An 18,765-nucleotide genomic window follows, 5' to 3' on the forward strand; every position below is an offset into this window, starting at 1 on the left:
ATATTTGCTATGGCCTTCCCATAGCTTATGATATTGAGGTATGGTCCCACTATCCTTACACTGTTGTGAGTTTTAATCAAGAAAGTATACGATATTGTATTAAATGCTTTTTCGGCATCAATTGAGTGAATCATTTGGACTTGTCCTTTCTTTTATTAATGTGATGCATCACAATGATTGATTGGCTAATGTTGAACCATGCTTGCAGTTCAGGAGTAAATTCCATTTGTTCATGGTGAATATTCCTTTTAATGCACTGTTGGATCCTATTGACTAGTATCTTGGTGAGAATTTTGGTATCCATGTTCATCAAGGATCTTGGTCTGTAATTCTGCTTTTTGGTGGAGTCTTTAGTTTTGAGATTAAGGTACTGCTGGCTTCATAGAATGAGTTTACAAGTTTTCCTCCCATTTCTATTTTTTGAAATAGTTTCAGAAGAATAGGTATTAGTTCTTCTTTAAATGTTTGGTAGAAATCTGCTGGAAGGTCATCTGGTTCTGGACTCTAGTTTGTAGGGATATTTTTGATTAGTGATTTAATTTCTTTGCTGTTTATGGGTCTTTTCAGGTTTTGTATTTCTTCCTTTTTGAGTTCTGGTAGTTTATATGTTTTTTAGGAATGCATCCATTTCTTCCAGATTGCCTTATTCGTTGGCATGTAATTGTTCATAGTATGTTCTTATAACTGTATTTCTTTGGTGTTGGTTGTGATCTTACCTCTTTCATTCATGATTTTATTTATTTGGGTCCTTTCTCTTTTCTTTTTGATAAGTCTGGTTAGGGGTTTATTGATCTTAGTAATTCTTTCAAAGAACAAACTCTGAGTTTCATTTATCTGCCTATTGTTTTCAATTTCTAGAATTGATTTCTGCTCTGATCTTTATTATTTTTTTCCCTGCTGTATTTAGGCTTTATTTGCTCTCTTTTCCATCTCCTTTAGGTACAATGTTAGGTTGTGTATTTGAGACTTTTCTTGCTTCCTGAGGAAGGCCTGTATTGCTGTATATACTTCTCTCATAAAGCTGCCTTTGTTGCATCCCAAAGGTTTTTTTTTTTTTTTCTTTTTTAAGCAGAAAGAGAGGCAGCAGAGAGATAGGAGGAAGCAGGCTCCCTGCTGAGCAGAGAGCCTGATGCTGGGCTGATCCCAGGACCCTGAGATCATGACCTGAGCCAAAGGCAGCGGCTTAACCCACTGAGCCACCCAGGCATCCCCCAAAGGTTTTGAAATGTCATGTTTTCATTCTCTTTTGCTTCTAGGTATTTTTAAAATTCTTCTTAGTTTTCTGGTTGGCCCATTCATTCTTCTGTAGAATATTCCTTAACCTTCATGTATTTGTGGTTCTTCCAAATTTTTTCTTATGGTTGTCTTGAATTTTCATATTATTGTAGTCTGAAAATATGCATGGTATCATCTCAGTCTTTTTGTACTGGTCGATTTCTGCTCTAATCTTTATTATTTGTCTTCTCTTGCTTGGTTTAGACCTTACTTACTGTTCTTTTTCCAGCTCCTTGAGGTATAAGTTTAGCCTGTGTATTTGAGACTTTTCTAATTTTTTGAGAAAGGCTTTAATTGCTATGTACTTCCCTTTAAGGACCACATTTGCTGTATCCTACTAAAGGTTTCGAACAGTTTTGTTTTCATTTTCATTTCTTTCTATTTAAAAAAAAACTTCTTTAATTTTCTGGATGACCCATACATTCTGGTTAGAAAATTATTTAATCTCCAAGAGGTGAGTTCCTCCCCAATTTCCTCTTGTGATTGAGTTCAAGTTTCAAAACATTGTGCTCTGAAAATATGGAGGGAATAATCCCAATCTTTTGGTACTAATTAAGACCTGATTTGTAACCCAGGATATGATCTGTCCTGAAGAATGTTCCATGTGCACTCAAGAATGTACATTCTGTTGTTTTAGGTTGGAGTCCTCTGTCTATATCTGGGAAGTCCATCTGTTCCAGTTTGTCATTCCTTGTTGATCTTCTGTTTAGGTGATCTGTCCATTGTTGTGTGTGGGGTGTTGAAGTCCCCTATTATTATTGTATTATTATCAATGTGTTTCCTTAATTTTGTTATTAATTGTTTTATATAATAGGTTGCTCCCAAGTTAGGAACATAAATATTTATAATTGTTAGATCTTATTGGACAGACCTTTAAGCATGATACTGTGCCCCTCTTCATCACTTACTCCAGTCTTTGATTTGAAATTAATTTGTCTGATATGAGGATTGCTATCCCAGCTTTCTTTTAAGGTTCATTAGGATGATAAATGTTTCCCCACCCCCTCACTTTCAATCTAGAGGTGACTTTAGGCCTAAAATGAGTCTCTTGTAGACACCATATGGATGAGTCTTGCTTTTTGATCCAATCCGTTACCCTGTCTTTTGATTGGAGCACTTAGCCCATTTACACTCAGAGTAACTATTGGAAGATATGAATTCAGTGCCATTGTATTGCCTGTAAAGTCCCTTTTTCTGCAGATTGTCTCTGTTTCTGTCTGGTCTATGTTACTCTTGGGATTTCTTAACTTATAGGATCCCCTTTAATATTTTTTTGCAGGACTGGTTTAGTGATCAAAAATTCTTGTAGTTTGTTCATCCTGGAAGCTGTTTATCTCTCCTTCCATTGTTAATGACAGCCTTGCTGGACAAAGCATTCTTGGCTGTATATTTTTCTCATTTAGTACCCTGAATATTTCATGCCAACCCTTTGTGGCATGCGAGATCTGATGCCAGCCTATTATTTCTAGCCCTGTAAGGGTAAGAACCTCTTATCTTGAACTGCTTTCTGGATTTTCTCTTTATCTCTGAAAATTGCAGGCTTCACTATTATATTTTGGGTTGTTGATCTATTTTTTTTGATTCTGAGAGGGGGTCCTTGCTACCTCTTGGATTTTTATGCCTGTTTCCTTCCCCAGATTAGGGAAACTCTCAGCTATGTTTTTCTCAAATATACCTTCTCTCTCTCTTACTGTTTCTTCTCCCTTGGGGACCCCAATAATTCTAATATTTTTTCACTCTATGGTATAACTGATTTCTTGAAGACTCCCCTATGGTTCATTAGTTGTTTTTCTCTCTTTTCATATCTTTCCATCAACTTGTCTTCTATGCTACTTACTCTCCCTTCCATCTCATTTACCCTAGATTTTTCAGCATTCAATTTAGACTGAATCTCAATGAAAGTAGTTTTAATTTTGCCTGATTAAATTTTATTTCTGCACCAAGAGATTCTCTATTGTCTTGTGTGCTTTTTTTCAAGCCCACTTAGTAACTTTATAATCATCATCCTGAATTCCAGTTTTGACATTTTACTTATATTCATACTGATTAGATCTGTGGCAGAAAGTACTACTTCTGTTTTTTTCTTTGGTTTGAATTCCTCCTTCTGGTCATTTTGCTCAGAGAAGAATGGATGAATGAGAGAAGAAAAAATTAATCATAACCTAAGCAAAATACCCACTAGACAAATCTGAAGAGGTCAGAGACTAAAAAAGAAAAGAAAAAGAAAAAAATGGTGAGGTGGGAGGTGGGGAGAGAGAATATAATCTCCTGGGTGGACAAAACAGGGTCATCCACTTGGTCTTGGGCATATTTTAGACTGTTTGTTAAAACACACATAATTCTAAAAATGTAAATAAAGCAAAACTTAAGTATATACAACAAATAAATTTGAATACAGTGAAAGGAAGTAAAAATGTAAATGTCAAAAATTAAAGCTAAAAAAGACTTAAAAACAAAGAGTTGATAAAATAGGAAACTAATTGAAAAGGAAAAAAGATGGAAAATTACAAACAGAAAGATAAAAAAATCAGGAGAAAGAAACCTCTAGTTATATTTACTATTTCCCCCTAGTCCTTGGGTTTTGCAGTTGTGTGCTCTGTAAACTTAGTATTTGCTTGTCCTTTTAGCTGATCTTCTGGGAGGGACCTGCTGCCTGATTCTTAGGTATCTGCCTGGATGGAATTGCACTACCCCTTACCAGGGGGCCAATATCAGTGTAAGCTGCTTCAGGTTGCCCTATGTGGATTTTCGCATCTCTTTAGAGAAAGAAAATAAAAATGACCATGCCCTGATCTCCAGCCCCAGAGATGAAAGATTGAAGTCCCTCTCTTCAGTAAATCCTCAGGAATAAGCAGTCTTCATGTTTGTGTGTGCCAAACTCTGCAAACTCCTACACCTACCTTGATTATCCCAAGGATAGGCAGAGGGCTGCTGCCTTTCTGCCCTTTGCAGAATCCTTGCACAGAGATAGGTCACCCAGTCCTGTGGACACCCATGAGGCCCCCTTACAGAGGAAGGTGAAAGGTTGCAGTGTTTCTGCCATTTGTAGGGCCTCCCATGGGGAGTTTTCTCCTGATCATGCTGCAGTTTGCATTTTATGGCAAACAGAGCTGAAAGGCCATGCCTGGGCTCACTGAGTGTAACCGGTTTTCTTTTTTTTTTTTCCAATTTATTTATTTTCAGAAAAACAGTATTCATTATTTTTTCACCACACCCAGTGCTCCATGCAAGCCGTGCCCTCTACAATACCCACCACCTGGCACCCCAACCTCCCACCCCCCCCCGCCACTTCAAACCCCTCAGATTGTTTTTCAGAGTCCATAGTCTCTCATGGTTCATCTCCCCTTCCACTTTACCCAAAAGCACATACCCTCCCCAATGTCCATAACCCTACCCCCCTTCTCCCAACCCCCCTCCCCCCAGCAACCCACAGTTTGTTTCGTGAGATTAAGAGTCACTTATGGTTTGTCTCCCTCCCTATCCCATCTTGTTTCATGGATTCTTCTCCTACCCACTTAAGCCCCCATGTTGCATCACCACTTCCTCATATCAGGGAGATCATACGATATTTGTCTTTCTCCGCTTGACTTATTTCGCTAAGCATGATACGCTCTAGTTCCATCCATGTTGTCGCAAATGGCAAGATTTCGTTTCTTTTGATGGCTGCATAGTATTCCATTGTGTATATATACCACATCTTCCTTATCCATTCATCTGTTGATGGACATCTAGGTTCTTTCCATAGTTTGGCTATTGTGGACATTGCTGCTATAAACATTCGGGTGCATGTGCCCCTTTGGATCACTACGTTTGTATCTTTAGGGTAAATTCCCAGTAGTGTAATTGCTGGGTCATAGGGCAGTTCTATTTTCAACATTTTGAGGAACCTCCATGTTGTCTTCCAGAGTGGTTGCAACCAGCTTGCATTCCCACCAACAGTGTAGGAGGGTTCCCCTTTCTCCACATCCTCGCCAGCATCTGTCATTTCCTGACTTGTTGATTTTAGCCATTCTGACTGGTGTGAGGTGATATCTCATTGTGGTTTTGATTTGTATTTCCCTGATGCCGAGTGATATGGAGCACTTTTTCATGTGTCTGTTGGCCATCTGGATGTCTTCTTTGCAGAAACGTCTGTTCATGTCCTCTGCCCATTTCTTGATTGGATTATTTGTTCTTTGGGTGTTGAGTTTGTTAAGTTCTTTATAGATTTTGGACACTAGTCCTTTATCTGATATGTTGTTTGCAAATATCTTCTCCCATTCTGTCAGTTGTCTTTTGGTTTTGTTAACTGTTTCCTTTGCTGTGCAAAAGCTTTTGATCTTGATGAAATCCCAAAAGTTCATTTTTGCCTTTGCTTCCCTTGCCTTTGGCGATGTTCCTAGGAAGATGTTGCTGCGGCTGAGGCCGAAGAGGTTGCTGCCTGTGTTCTCCTCAAGGATTTTGATGGATTCCTTTCTCACATTGAGGTCCTTAATCCATTTTGAATCTATTTTTGTGTGTGGTGTAAGGAAATGGTCCAATTTCATTTTTCTGTACGTGTAACCGGTTTTCTTGACCCGATGCTTGGAAACTCTGTCAGCTCAGGCACCCTGTGACCTTGCGGATCTTAGGCCACAAGGTCCCCCCTAGGATTCTGCTCCACTTCACCTCTTGAGCACCTTTCAGGCACAGACTTTTCTTACTGGAGCAGATTTCTAAAGGTTCTGACGTTGTGCTCTGAGACTATGTCACTTTCCAGTAGCCAGCTTACAGAGGGTCTCTCCCTGTGCTGCTGCTTCTTCTTCTATATCTCCTCAAATTCACTTCTCAGCAGCTCATATCTTGCAATAAGTGGTCAATTTTCTATTTGTAGAAGCCCAGCAATTCTTTTACATGTCAGTTTGAATTCATGGGTTTTCAAGTGATTTGTTATCTAGCTAAACTCAAGGGACCAGTTGAAATGAGGTCCCCTACTTTTCCACCATCTTGCCTCTCCCCTTAGAAGCCTCCTTGTTATGTTTGAATAATATTCCATTGTATGCATATACCAAAATTTCTTTATCTATTCATAAATTAACAGACATGATGACTGCTTCCCTTTATAATTTTTATTTAGGCAAAGAAAGCCTAACCAAGCAGAAGAAGAGAAATAATAAATGTAGAGCATAAATCAGTGAAATAGTAACTAGAACAGTAAAATAGATCCACTGAAACTAGAAACTTCTTTTTTTGAAACAATTAATAAGGTTGATAAACTTCTGGACAAACTTACCCAAAAGAAAAGTGAAAGGACCCAAATTATTAAAATCATGAATGAAAACGGAGAGATCATGACTAACTCCAAGGAAATAGAGGCAATTATAAGCACTCATTACCAGCAACTATATGCCAACAAACTTTTAAACTTTCAAACTACCAAGACTGAAACAGGAAGAAATAGACAATCTGAACAGACAAATAACCAGTAAGGATATTGAAGCAGCAATCAAAAATTCCCAACAAGCAGGAATCTAGGGCCAGAAGTATTCCAAGGGTAATTCTACCGAATATTTAAAGAAGAAATATCATTGGAGAAGTGTCTGTTCATATCTTCTGCCCATTTTTTTTTATATGATTGTCTGTTTTGTGTGTGTTGAGTTTGAGGAGTTCATTATAGATCCTGGATATCAACCTTTTGTCTGTACTGTCATTTGCAAATATCTTCTCCCATTCCGTGGGTTGCCTCTTTGTTTTCTTGACTGTTTCCTTTGCTGTGCAGAAGCTTTTGATTTTGATGAAGTCCCAAAAGTTTATTTTTGCTTTTGTTTCCTTTGCCTTTGGAGACATATCTTGAAAGAAGTTGCTGTGGCTGATATCAAAGAGATTACTGCCTATGTTCTCCTCTAGGATTCTGATGGATTCCTGTCTCACGTTGAGGTCTTTTATCCATTTTGAGTTTATCTTTGTGTATGGTGTATGGTGTAAGAGAATGGTCGAGTTTCATTCTTCTACATATAGCTGCCAGTTTCCCCAGCACCATTTATTGAAGAGACTGCTTTTTCCACTGTATATTTTTTCCCGTTTTGTCGAAGATTATTTGCCCATAGAGTTGAGGGTCCATATCTGGGCTCTCTACTCTGTTCCACTGGTCTATCTGTCTGTTTTTATGCCAGTACCATGCTGTCTTGGTGATCACAGTACCTTTCAAAAATAGTAATGGAAGGAAAACTTCCAAACTCATTCTATGAAGCCAGCATTACCCTGATCCGGAAACCAGGAAAAGATCCTATCAAAAGGGAGACTTACAGACCAATATCCCTGATGAATATGGATGTCAAAATACTCTTCAAGACTCTAGCTAATAGGATCAACAGTGCATTAAAAGAATTATTCACCATGACCAGGTATGATTTATTCCTGAGAGGCAAGAATGGTTCAACATTCACAAATCAATCACCATGATACATCACATTAACAAAAGAAGAGACAAGAACCATATGATCCTCTCAATTGTTGCAGAAAAAGCATTTGACAAAATACAACATCTTTCCCGGTTAAAACTCTTCAAAGTCTCAGGGACCTCTGAGAGTTTCTATTTAATTTAATTAATTCATTTTATTTTATTTTTTCAGGGTTCCAAGATTTATTGTTTATGCACCACACCCAGTGCTCCATGCAATACATATCCTCCTTAATACCCAACACCCTTTCTTCCAAAACCCTGTTTGTTTTTCAGAGTCTACAGTCTCTCATGGTTTGTTTCACCCTCTGACTCCTCCCACAATGTTTCCTCTCCTTCACCCAATGTCCTCTGAGTTATTCCTTATGCTCCACAGGTAAGTGAAACCATATGATACGTGATTCTCTCAGCTTGACTTATTTCACTAAACCTAACCTCCTCCAGTTCCGTCCCTGTTGATACAAAAGTTGGGTATTGACCTTTTCTGATGCAGGCAGACATAATACTTCATAATATATATGGACCATACCTTCTTTATCCATTCATCCATTGAAGGGCATCTTGGTTCTTTCCACAGTGTGGTGACTGGCTATTGCTGCTATGAACATAGGGGTACAGGTGGCCCTTCTGTTCAGTACACCTGTATCTTTGGGTATCAATACCCAGTAGTGCAATAGCAGTGTCATAGGGTAGCTCTATTTTTAATTTCTTAGGAATCTCCACATTGTTTTCCAAAGTGGCCGCACCAATCTGCATTCCCAAGAACAGTGTAAGAGGGTTCTCCTTTCTGCACATCTTCTCCAACACTTGCTGTTTCCTGTCTTGTCAATTTTGGCCATTCTAATAGGTGTAAGGTGTTATTTCAATGTGCTTTTGGTTTGAATCTTGGTTCCACTGGTTTATGTGTCTGTTTTTGTGCCAGTACCATGCTGTCTTGGTGATCATAGCTTTGTAGTAAAGCTTGAAATCAGACAATGTGATGCAGCCAGTTTTTTATTTTGTTTTTCTTTTTCAACATTTCCTTAGCGATTCCAGATCTCTTTGGGTTCCATACAAATTTTAGGATTGTTTGTTCCAGCTCTTTGAAAAATGCCAGTGGAATTTTGATCGGAAGGGCACTGAAAGTATAGATTGCTCTAAGCACCACAGACCCTTTAACAATGTTTATTTTTCCGATCCATGAGCATAGGAAGATCTCCCATCTTTTTGTGTCTTCTTCAATTTCTTTCATGGGTGTTCTGTAGTTCCTTGAGTACAGATTCTTTACCTCTTAGGTTAAGTTTATTCCCAGGTATCTTATGGTTCTTGGTGCTATAGTAAATGGAACCAATTCTCTAATTTCCCTTTCTGTATTTTCATTGTTAGTGTATAAGAAAGCAACTGATTTCTGTACATTGACTTTGTATCCTGCCACATTACTGAATTGTTGTATGAGTTCTAGTAGTTTGGGGGTGGAGTGTTTTGGGTTTTCCATACAAAGTATCATGTCATCTGTGAAGAGAGTTTTTTACTTCTTCACTGCCAATTTGAATACCTTTTATTTCTCTTTGTTGTCTGATTGCTGTTTCTAGGACTTCTAACACTATGTTGAACTAGAGTGGTGAGAGTGGGCATCCTTGTCATGTTCCTGATCTCAAAGGGAAGGCTGTGAGATTTTCCCTATTGAGGACGATATTCCTGGTAGGTTTTTCATAGACAGGCTTTATGAAGTTGAGGAATGTTCCCTCTATCCCTATACTTTGAGGCGTTTTAATCAGGAACAGATGCTGTATCTTGTCAAATACTTTTTCTGCATCAATTGAGAGGACCATGTGGTTCTTCTCTCTTCCCTTATTGATTTGTTCTATTGCATTGATTGATTTGTGAAAGTTGAACCACCCCATGCATCCCCAAAATAAATCACACTTGGTCATAGTGGATAGTCTTTTTAATGTACTGTTGGATCCTATTAGTTAGGATCTTGTTGAGAATCTTGGCATCCATATTCATCAGGGATATTGGTCTGAAATTCTCCTTTTTGGTGTGGTCTTTGCCTGGTTTGGGGATCAGGGTAATGCTGACTTCATAAAAAGAGCCTGGACATTTTCCTTCTGCTTCAACTTTTTTTTAAAGATTTTATTTATTTATTTGACAGAGAGAGATCACAAGTAGGCAGAGAGGCAGGCAGAGAGAGAGGAGGAAGCAGGCTCCCCGCCAAGCAGAGAGCCCAATGTGGGGCTCTATCCCAGTACCCTGAGATCATGACCTGAGCTGAAGGCAGAGGTTTAACCCACTGAGCCACCCAGGCGCCCCCTGCTTCAATTTTTTGAAACAGTTTCAGAAAATAGGTACTATTTCTTCTTTAAATGTTTGGTAGAATTCCCCAGGGAATCTGTCAGGTCCTGAGCTCTTGTTTTCTGGGAAGTTTTTGATCACTGCTTCAATCTCATTAGAGATTGAAGTCTGAATCTTCAGAATCTGATTAGAGATTAGAGAATCTCATTAGAGATTCTAGTCTGAATCTCAGACTAGACATTGGTCTGTTCAGGTTGTCAATTTCTTCCTGATTCAGTGTTGGAAGTTTATAGCTTTCCAGAAATTTATCCATTTCTTCTAGGTTCCTTAACTTATTGGCATATAACTGTTGATAATAATTTCTGATGATTATTTCTATTTCCTTAGTCCTAGTGATTATCTCTCTTTTTTTCATTCAAAATTTTATTAATCTGGGTCCTCTGTTTTGTCTTTTGGATTAGTTTGGCCATTGATTTATTGATCTTATTGATTCTTAAAAAAAAAAAAGTTTTTGCTGATGTGTTCTACTGTATCCGTAGTTTCTATCTCATTGATCTCCACTCTAATCTTGATTATTTCCCTTCTTGTGTGTGTGGTTGGCCTAATTTGTTGTTGATTCTCCAGTTCTTTAAGGTATAAAGAGAGCTGGTGTATTCTGGATTTTTCAATAATTTTGAGTGAGGCTTGGATGGCTATGTATTTCCCCCTTAGGACAGCTTTTGTCATGTCCCCTAGATTTTCATTTTCATTTTATTTTCATATCTTCATTCTCATTGATTTCTATGAATTATTTAAGTTCTTCTCTGATTTCCTGGTTGACCCAAACATTCTTCAGCAGGATGGTCTTTAAGTCCCAAGAGTTGAATTCCTTCCAAATTTTTTCTTGTGGCTGAGTTCCAGTTTCAAAGCATTGTGGTCTGAGAATATGCAGAGAATAATCTCTGTCTTTTGGTATTGGTTGAGCCCTGATTTATGAACCAATATGTGGTCTATTCTGGAGAAAGTTCCATGTGTGCTCATGAAGAATGAGTAATCTGTTGTTTTAGGTTGGAATGTTCTGTATATATCTGTGAGGTCCATCTAGCCAATGTGTCATTCGGAGTTCTTGTTCCTTTATAGATTTTCTGCTTAGATGATCTGATTATTACTGAGAGTGACATGTTAGATTCCCTACTATTAATGTATTCATATCAATATGACTTTTTACTTTGATTAACAGTTGGCTTATTTAGTAGGCTCCTCCCATATTGGGGGCATAAATATTTACAATTATTAGATCTTTTTCGTGGGTCAACCCTTTAAGAATGATGTAGTGTCCTTCCTTATCTCTGAATACAGTCTTTAGCTTAATATCGAATTTATCTGATATGAGAATCGCTACCCCAGCTTTTTTTTGAGGCTCATTGGCATGAAATATGGCTCTCCATCCCTTCACTTTCAGTTTGGATGTATCTTTAGTTTCCAATTTTGTCTCTTGTAGAGAACATATAGATAGGTCCTGTCATTTTTTTTCCAATCTGCAACCCTGTGCCATTTTATGGGAGCATTTAGACCATTCATATCGAGAGTCATTATTGAAAGATATGTTTTTATTGATATAATATTGTCTGTGAAGTCCTTGTTTCTATGGATTGTCTCCACAAATTTCTGTCTTTTGTCACTCTTGGATTCTTTCTTCTTTTATAGAAGCCTCCTTAATATTTCCTGTAGTGCCAGCTTGGTGGTCACAAACGCTTTTAAACCTTGCCAGTCTCGGAAGCTCTTTATCTTTCCATCCATGTTGAATTTCAGCCTTGCTGGATAAAGTACTCTTGGCTGCATGTTCTTCTCATTTAGTGCCCTGAATATGTCTCAGCAGCCCTTTCTGGCTTGCCAGGTTTCCATGGACAGGTCTGACATTATTCTGATGTGCCTTCCTCTGTAGGTAAGGAATCTCTTTCCTGTAGTTGCCCTCAGAAACTCTTGTCTAAAATTAAGATTCATCAGTTTCACAATTAAGTGCCTTAAAGTCTTTCTGGATTCATTGACCTTAGTGGATGTTTTTTCTGCCTCTAGGACACAAACACTTGTTCTGTTCCCCTGACTGGAAACATTTTCATCCTGAATTTGTTCAACGATATCTTCCTGTCTTCTGTCTTTTTCCACCCCCAAAGGGATTCTAGTAATTCTTACACTGGGACATTTCATGGTGTCATTTATTTCCCTAATTCTGTTTTCATGGCTTCTAAGCTGTTTCTTCCATGCCTTCTCTTGATCCTTTTATTCCATTATTTTGTCCTCTAGATCACAAATTCTATCTTCTGCCTAGGTTACCCTAGAGTATTCAGATTAGATTAGATATCATTGATAGTATTTTTAACTTCTGGCCTGGTGGCTCTCACTTCTGCCCTTAGAGATTCTATGTTGTCACTAATGGTTTTCTCCACCCTAGCCATTGCCTGGTTAATTGTTACCCTGAATTCTCTTTCTGACATACTGTTTATGTCCATATCCAATAGTTCTGATGGAGACATCACAGTTTCTGAATTTTTCTTCTGTTGGGTGCTCCTCCTCCTAGTCATTTTAGTGAGATGTGGTTGAGAGGATGTATAGCTGCATATATCAACCATGATCCAGTCAAGGTGTATCCTGGTACATTTCAGAGCAATTGGAAGTCACCACCAAAAGGAAAGAAAAAAGAAAAGAGAAAGAGAAAGAAAGAGAAAACCCAGCCAGAATGAATCCCCAAAATAAGATTCATAAGGTATATAAACAAAAGCAGACAAACAAAAAGACCAACAGAAGTAAATGAGAAGAACCCACCCAAAATGAACTCTAAGGAGAAGATTTATATAATACCAGAACAAAAACAAATACACAGAAACACTGAGAGAAGAGAAAGATGGGAGGGTCGTTATAAATCCTTGATGTGAGTGAGGAAGTTTATTTTGGTTCTTCCTGGTTGTATATTGATATTTTTATTAAAGGACTCAACTTTCCAGAGATAAAATGAGATGAAAACTGATTTTTACATATTGGGGTAGTATTGCTTAGGAAAGAGGATTGTTTTGAAGTATATATCTATATATATATTAAATAATAGAAAAGAAAAAAAAAACACATGTATATGTATGAAAGAAGTTCAAGTTAAAAGGTTGTTATGGAATACGTTGTATTAAACCTCTAGTTGTAATGGTAAGTAGGTTAAAAAATTGAAAAAGAACAAGAATTGTAAGAAATGATTTTTTTTAAAGTTGTGTCTTTGAAATATACAGGTTTTAGGGAATACTGGGAGCTTCATATATTATTTTCCCCTGATGTTGGGGTTTTACAGTTTTATGGGGACCCAGTGGTGGTTGTCCTCTTGTTCTTTTGGCTTGCTCTCTGGGCAAGGGGACTGCCACATTGTTTTTCTGCCCTTCCTCCTATCAAGGAGCTGGGCTCTGTGGAAACTGTTTTTTTAGGGTTTTGTTCTCTGGATGTTTTTGTTCTTTGGCAGCTTTTTGCAGCTTTTCAGAGGTTTACTGGAAAGCAAACTGCACCCAGCGCTCACCTTAGAGAGAAGCCTCAGCCTGCTCTCCTTTGGGTGGTCCAGAACACACAGACTCCCCCTCTCTGCTGGACAACACAGGTTGCCACAGGTGGTTTGTGCCCCCAGCCACCATCTCAGTGTTCACCAGAGACATCCGTTTGTCTCTGCACCCCTGTGCCACTAAAACTGCGAGTGATATTGGTCCAGGGAGGCTGTTTCTGGTGGTTGCCTTTGCCAGGACCACTGTCTGGGCCCAGGCCCATGCAGAATGTGCTCAATTCCCATGGTTTCACTGGTCACAGAAGGCTGCCACTGAGGGATCCCAACCAGAAATTGCTACACAGACTCTTGGGGAGGTTCCAGACCCTTGGGGAGTGGCAGAAGGCCAGGATCCAAAAGAGCTGGCCTGCACCCACACCAAGCTCTTTCAGGCATGGTGGGGAGTGCACTCCACAGGACCTGTAGAGTGCAGAAGGCTGTGGACCTAGAGAGTGCCAGCTGGTGCATACAGCAGAAGCTCTCACATGTGGGTGGGGGTGTGCCCAGCCAAGCAGTGGGGCAAGCAGCAGAAAACCATGAGGCTGTCACACTCTCTGGCATGGGGCGGTCGCTGGCAGTGGCTATCCTGAATCTGTATGCTTAGGCCGGTGTCCATGACCGCTCAATTCCACCAGTTACCCCTTAAGCTCTTTTGCTCTTTTTGAGTGCTTTTAACCAGACATCAAGTTAATGCTGGTCCCCAGCCATAGAGTACTTTTATATTGGGATATTACTTTCCAATGAGTCACTCCTAGTGGCTACTTTCTCCTTCTGCTTCTCCCCTGATAACAGTCCAAGTGTTACCACTCCACTTTACCTCTCCACTGATGTCTTCTGGCCCCATAGAGATCCAGAAGTGTATAATCTTATATATCAGGCTGATTTCAAGGGCGTTCAGAGTGTTCTGGTAGATGTTACACTTTAGAGGACCAGTTGAAAAAGGGTCGTCTACTTCTCCACCAGTTTGCCCCTCCTCCATCCTTCTTCCTTTATAGAACCCCCTTTAATATTTATTGTAGGTCCAGCTTGGTGGTCACATAATGTTTTAGTCTTTGTTGCTCTTGGAAGCTCTTTATCTTGCCATCCATTCATGTCAGCATTGCCAAATAAGTTATTCTTGGATTCATGTTCTTCTCATTTAGTGCCCTGAATATGTCTTGCCAGACCTTTCTGGCTTGCCAGGTTTCTGTGGACAGGTCTGACGTTATTCTGATATTCCTCCCTCTGTACCTAGCTGCACTTAAGATAATTTCTCTGAATTTATGAATTATGAATTTCACAATTACATGTCTGGAGTTCTTTTTACCCTCATTGATCTTGGGGATATCCTCTCTGCCTCTAAGACAAAAACACTTGTTCCATTCTCCAGATTAGGGAAATTCTCATTATGATTTGCTCAATTTATCTTCTAGTCCTCTATCTCTCTCCACCCCTTCAAGGATCCCAATAATTCTGACATTGGAATTTTTCATGGTGTCACTTATTTGTCTAATTCTATTTTCATGGATTCTAAGCTGTTTGTTCCAGACCTCCTCCTGGTCCTTATTTTCTATTAGTTTGTCTTCCATATCACTAATTTGATCTTCTGCTTCATTTACTCTAGCTGTTAAGAGTATCTAGATTAGATTGGATCTCATTGATAGCATTTTTAAGTTCTTCCAGATCAGTTCTCACTTCTGTCCTTAGAGTTTCTATGTTGCCACTAATGGTTTTCTCCAACCTAGCCATTGGATAACTGTTACCCTGAATTCTATTTCTGATATCTTTCTTATGTCCATATCCAATAGTTCTGTCGCAAAGGTCACAGTCTCTGAATTTTTCCTCTATTGGAGGTTTCTTTTAGTCATTCTGGTGAGTGGTGGTTGAGGGAATGTATGGAGTCCAAAATATTGACCACAATACAAGCAAGATAGACCTGTTTTAATAGGGACTTCAGGGTTCTTTGCCTCTTTTTCTTTCATCCTGTCTTCTAAGGGGAGGGGACTGCCAGGTGCTGTTACTCAGGCAACCCTGTTTAGGTAGAATTGCCTTGCCACCTGTAGTGGGGGATAGGCTCAGTGAAAACCGGTTTTGGGGGGCTTTTGTTTTCTGGCAGCTTTCCCTGGTGGGTTTCTGTGTCCCTTCCAAGAGTCAGAGCAGATGTGACTGTGTCCGAACTTCTGAGCAGAAAGATCACAGAGTTCCCCAGAAAGCCCTCTAAGTTACACTGACTCCATTTTTGTCTGTGCTACTGAAAAGTGTAGTGATCTGACTTGTGCACCTCACAGAAGCACTCCCAACCCTCACTTCTAGGTCCAGACATGTCTCTGCCTATTATGCTTCTGAAACTGCCAGCTGCCTCCAGTTCACACGTGTGCCCCCACAGCCCCAGGTTTCAGCCTGGAACCCTGCCCTAAATTCCTTTCCCCACGGCTACTGGTCTGTGAGTCTGTGTCCGGGTCCTAGTGTGGGATGCTTTTGCACCTCTGTGTTATGTCACCTTCCCAGTGCCAGTGCTTATGGCTTCTCCCTCCCCTTCCATCTATCTTTGGATATCTGCCTTTAGAATTATGGCTCCCTGCTTCATACTTCAAAAACTGTCTTCAGAGATATATCTTCTTATATCTCGGGCTGATTTTTGTGAGTGTTCAGGGTGGTCTAGCAGATATCTAGCTCAATTCAGGGGAATGGTTGGAATAGGGTCCCCTACTCCTCTGCCATCTTGGCCCCCTCCTGCTTTTTGCATTTGGACTTTAATGCAGTGGTTTAATTAAATGGTAAACCATTTCATTCAGGAACCTCTATGTCTGTGTCTTTAGGTATCTTTTCATGGGGAAATCAGATGCCCCAGAGAAGGATCTTTCAATTTTCTAAGAGTATAATCATGGTGACCAGTTTTTTGAGGGTGCAGGAAAGAAAGAATGCTGAGGTCCTTAATATTTAGAATGTTAACTCATATACTTCTCCTGTTTTCTTTATTGAAACTCAACTTGAACTGTGTGTGTATGTACCCGTGCGTGTGCGTGTGCGCGCGTGCGTGTGTGTCTGTGCTTTATGTTAGGAACATTGGGGCGTTTCTTCTTTCTTTCTTTCTTTCTTTTTAACATCTGGAGCAAAGGACATGACTTTTGTACTGCTCTCTCCTTGGTGACAAGAAAAATATTCTTAGTAGGTTCTGAGCTGAAAATTGATCTCTTAATAATGATCTGGTTATTCTCCATGAACACCCATAAATCTCTTCTACTCCATTTCTTTTCTCTGCTTTGTGCCCTGGACTCTAACCCCTGTCAATATCATTACCTGGGATTCCCCTTACCTCTGGTTTCTGGTTATATTTGGCCAATGGGAGGTATCAGCAAAGAACCAGAGTGTAGAATGAAGAGAGGTAAGAAACATATAATGTCCTTGCTTCCTTCTTGCTCAGTGTCATGTCTCTGGCAGCAGCTGTGCCCTTCCATATCTATAGCTTCTTCTGGACAGCCCCGTCACCATGGCTCCTAATGTCAGGTAACATCAGTTTCCCTCCTTTGCCTCTACAGCTTTAGGTCTGGTAACAGCTCCCAGTTCTTTAGTCTCTGTTTCCCTCAATCTTTCTTGTTTATTTATTTATTTATTTTTCTTCAAATTATTTATTTTCAGAAAAACAGTATTCATTATTTTTTCACCTCACCCAGTGCTCCATGCAATCCGTGCCCTCTATAAAACCCACAACCTGGTACCCCAACCTCCTACCCCCCGCCACTTCAAACCCCTCAGATTGTTTTTCAGAGTCCATAGTCTCTCATGGTTCACCTCTCCTTCCAATTTCCCCCAACTCCCTTCTCCTCTCTAACAACCCCTGTCCTCCATGCTATTTGTTATGTTCCACAAATAAGTGAAACCATATGATAATTGACTCTCTCTGCTTGACTTATTTCACTCAGCATAATCTCTTCCAGTCCCATTCATGTTGCTACAAAAGTTGGGTATTCATCTTTTCTGATGGAGGCATAATACTCCATAGTGTATATGGACCACATATTCCTAATTGACCATAGAGTTGAGGGTCCATATCTGGGCTCTCTACTCTGTTCCACTGGTCTATGTGTCTGTTTTTATGCCAGTACCATGCTGTCTTGGTGATCACAGCTTTGTAATAAAGCTTGAAATCAGGTAACATGATGCCCCCAGCTTTATTTTTGTTTTTCAACATTTCCTTAGCGATTCGGGGTCTCTTCGGATTCCATACAAATTTTAGGATTATTTGCTCCAGCTCTTTGAAGAATGCCGGTGGAATTTTGATCGGAATGGCATTAAAAGTATAGATTGCTCTAGGCAGTATAGACATTTTAACAATGTTTATTCTTCTGATCCAAGAGCATGGAATGGTCTTCCATCTATTTGTGTCTTCTTCAATTTCTTTCATGAGTGTTCTGTAGTTCCTTGAGTACAGATCCTTTACCTCTTTGGTTAAGTTTATTCCCAGGTATCTTATGGTTCTTGGTGCTATAGTAAATGGAATCAATTCTCTAATTTCCCTTTCTGTATTTTCATTGTTAGTGTATAAGAAAGCCACTGATTTCTGCACATTGACTTTGTATCCTGCCACGTTGCTGAATTGCTGTATGAGTTCTTGTAGTTTGGGGGTGGTGTCTTTTGGGTTTTCCATATAAAGAATCATGTCATCTGTGAAGAGAGAGAGTTTGACTTCTTCATTACCAATTTGGATACCTTTTATTTCTCTTTGTTGTCTGATTGCTGTTGCTAGGACTTCTAATACTATGTTGAACAAGAGTGGTGAGAGTGGGCATCCTTGTCTTGTTCCTGATCTCAACGGGAAGGCTGCAGGCTTTTTCCCATTGAGGATGGGTTTTTCATAGATAGATTTGATGAAACTCAGGAATGTTCCCCCTATCCCTATACTTTGAAGCGTTTTAATCAGGAACGGATGCTGGATTTTGTCAAATGCTTTTTCTGCATCAATTGAGAGGACCATGTGGTTCTTCTCTCTTCTCATATTAATTTGTTGTATCACACTGATTGATTTGCGAATGTTGAACCATCCTTGTAGCCCAGGGATGAATCCCACCTGATCATGGTGGATAATCTTTTTAATGTGCTGTTGGATCCTGTTGGCTAGGATCTTGTTGAGAATCTTAGCATCCATATTCATCAGTGATATTGGTCTAAAATTCTCCTTTTTGGTAGGGTCTTTGCCTGATTTGGGGATCAGGGTAATGCTGGTTTCATAGAAAGAATCTGGAAGTTTTCCTTCTGCTTCAATTTTTTG

This window comes from Neovison vison, chromosome 7, assembly GCF_020171115.1.
Source record: "Neovison vison isolate M4711 chromosome 7, ASM_NN_V1, whole genome shotgun sequence".
Lineage (NCBI taxonomy): Eukaryota > Metazoa > Chordata > Mammalia > Carnivora > Mustelidae > Neogale > Neogale vison.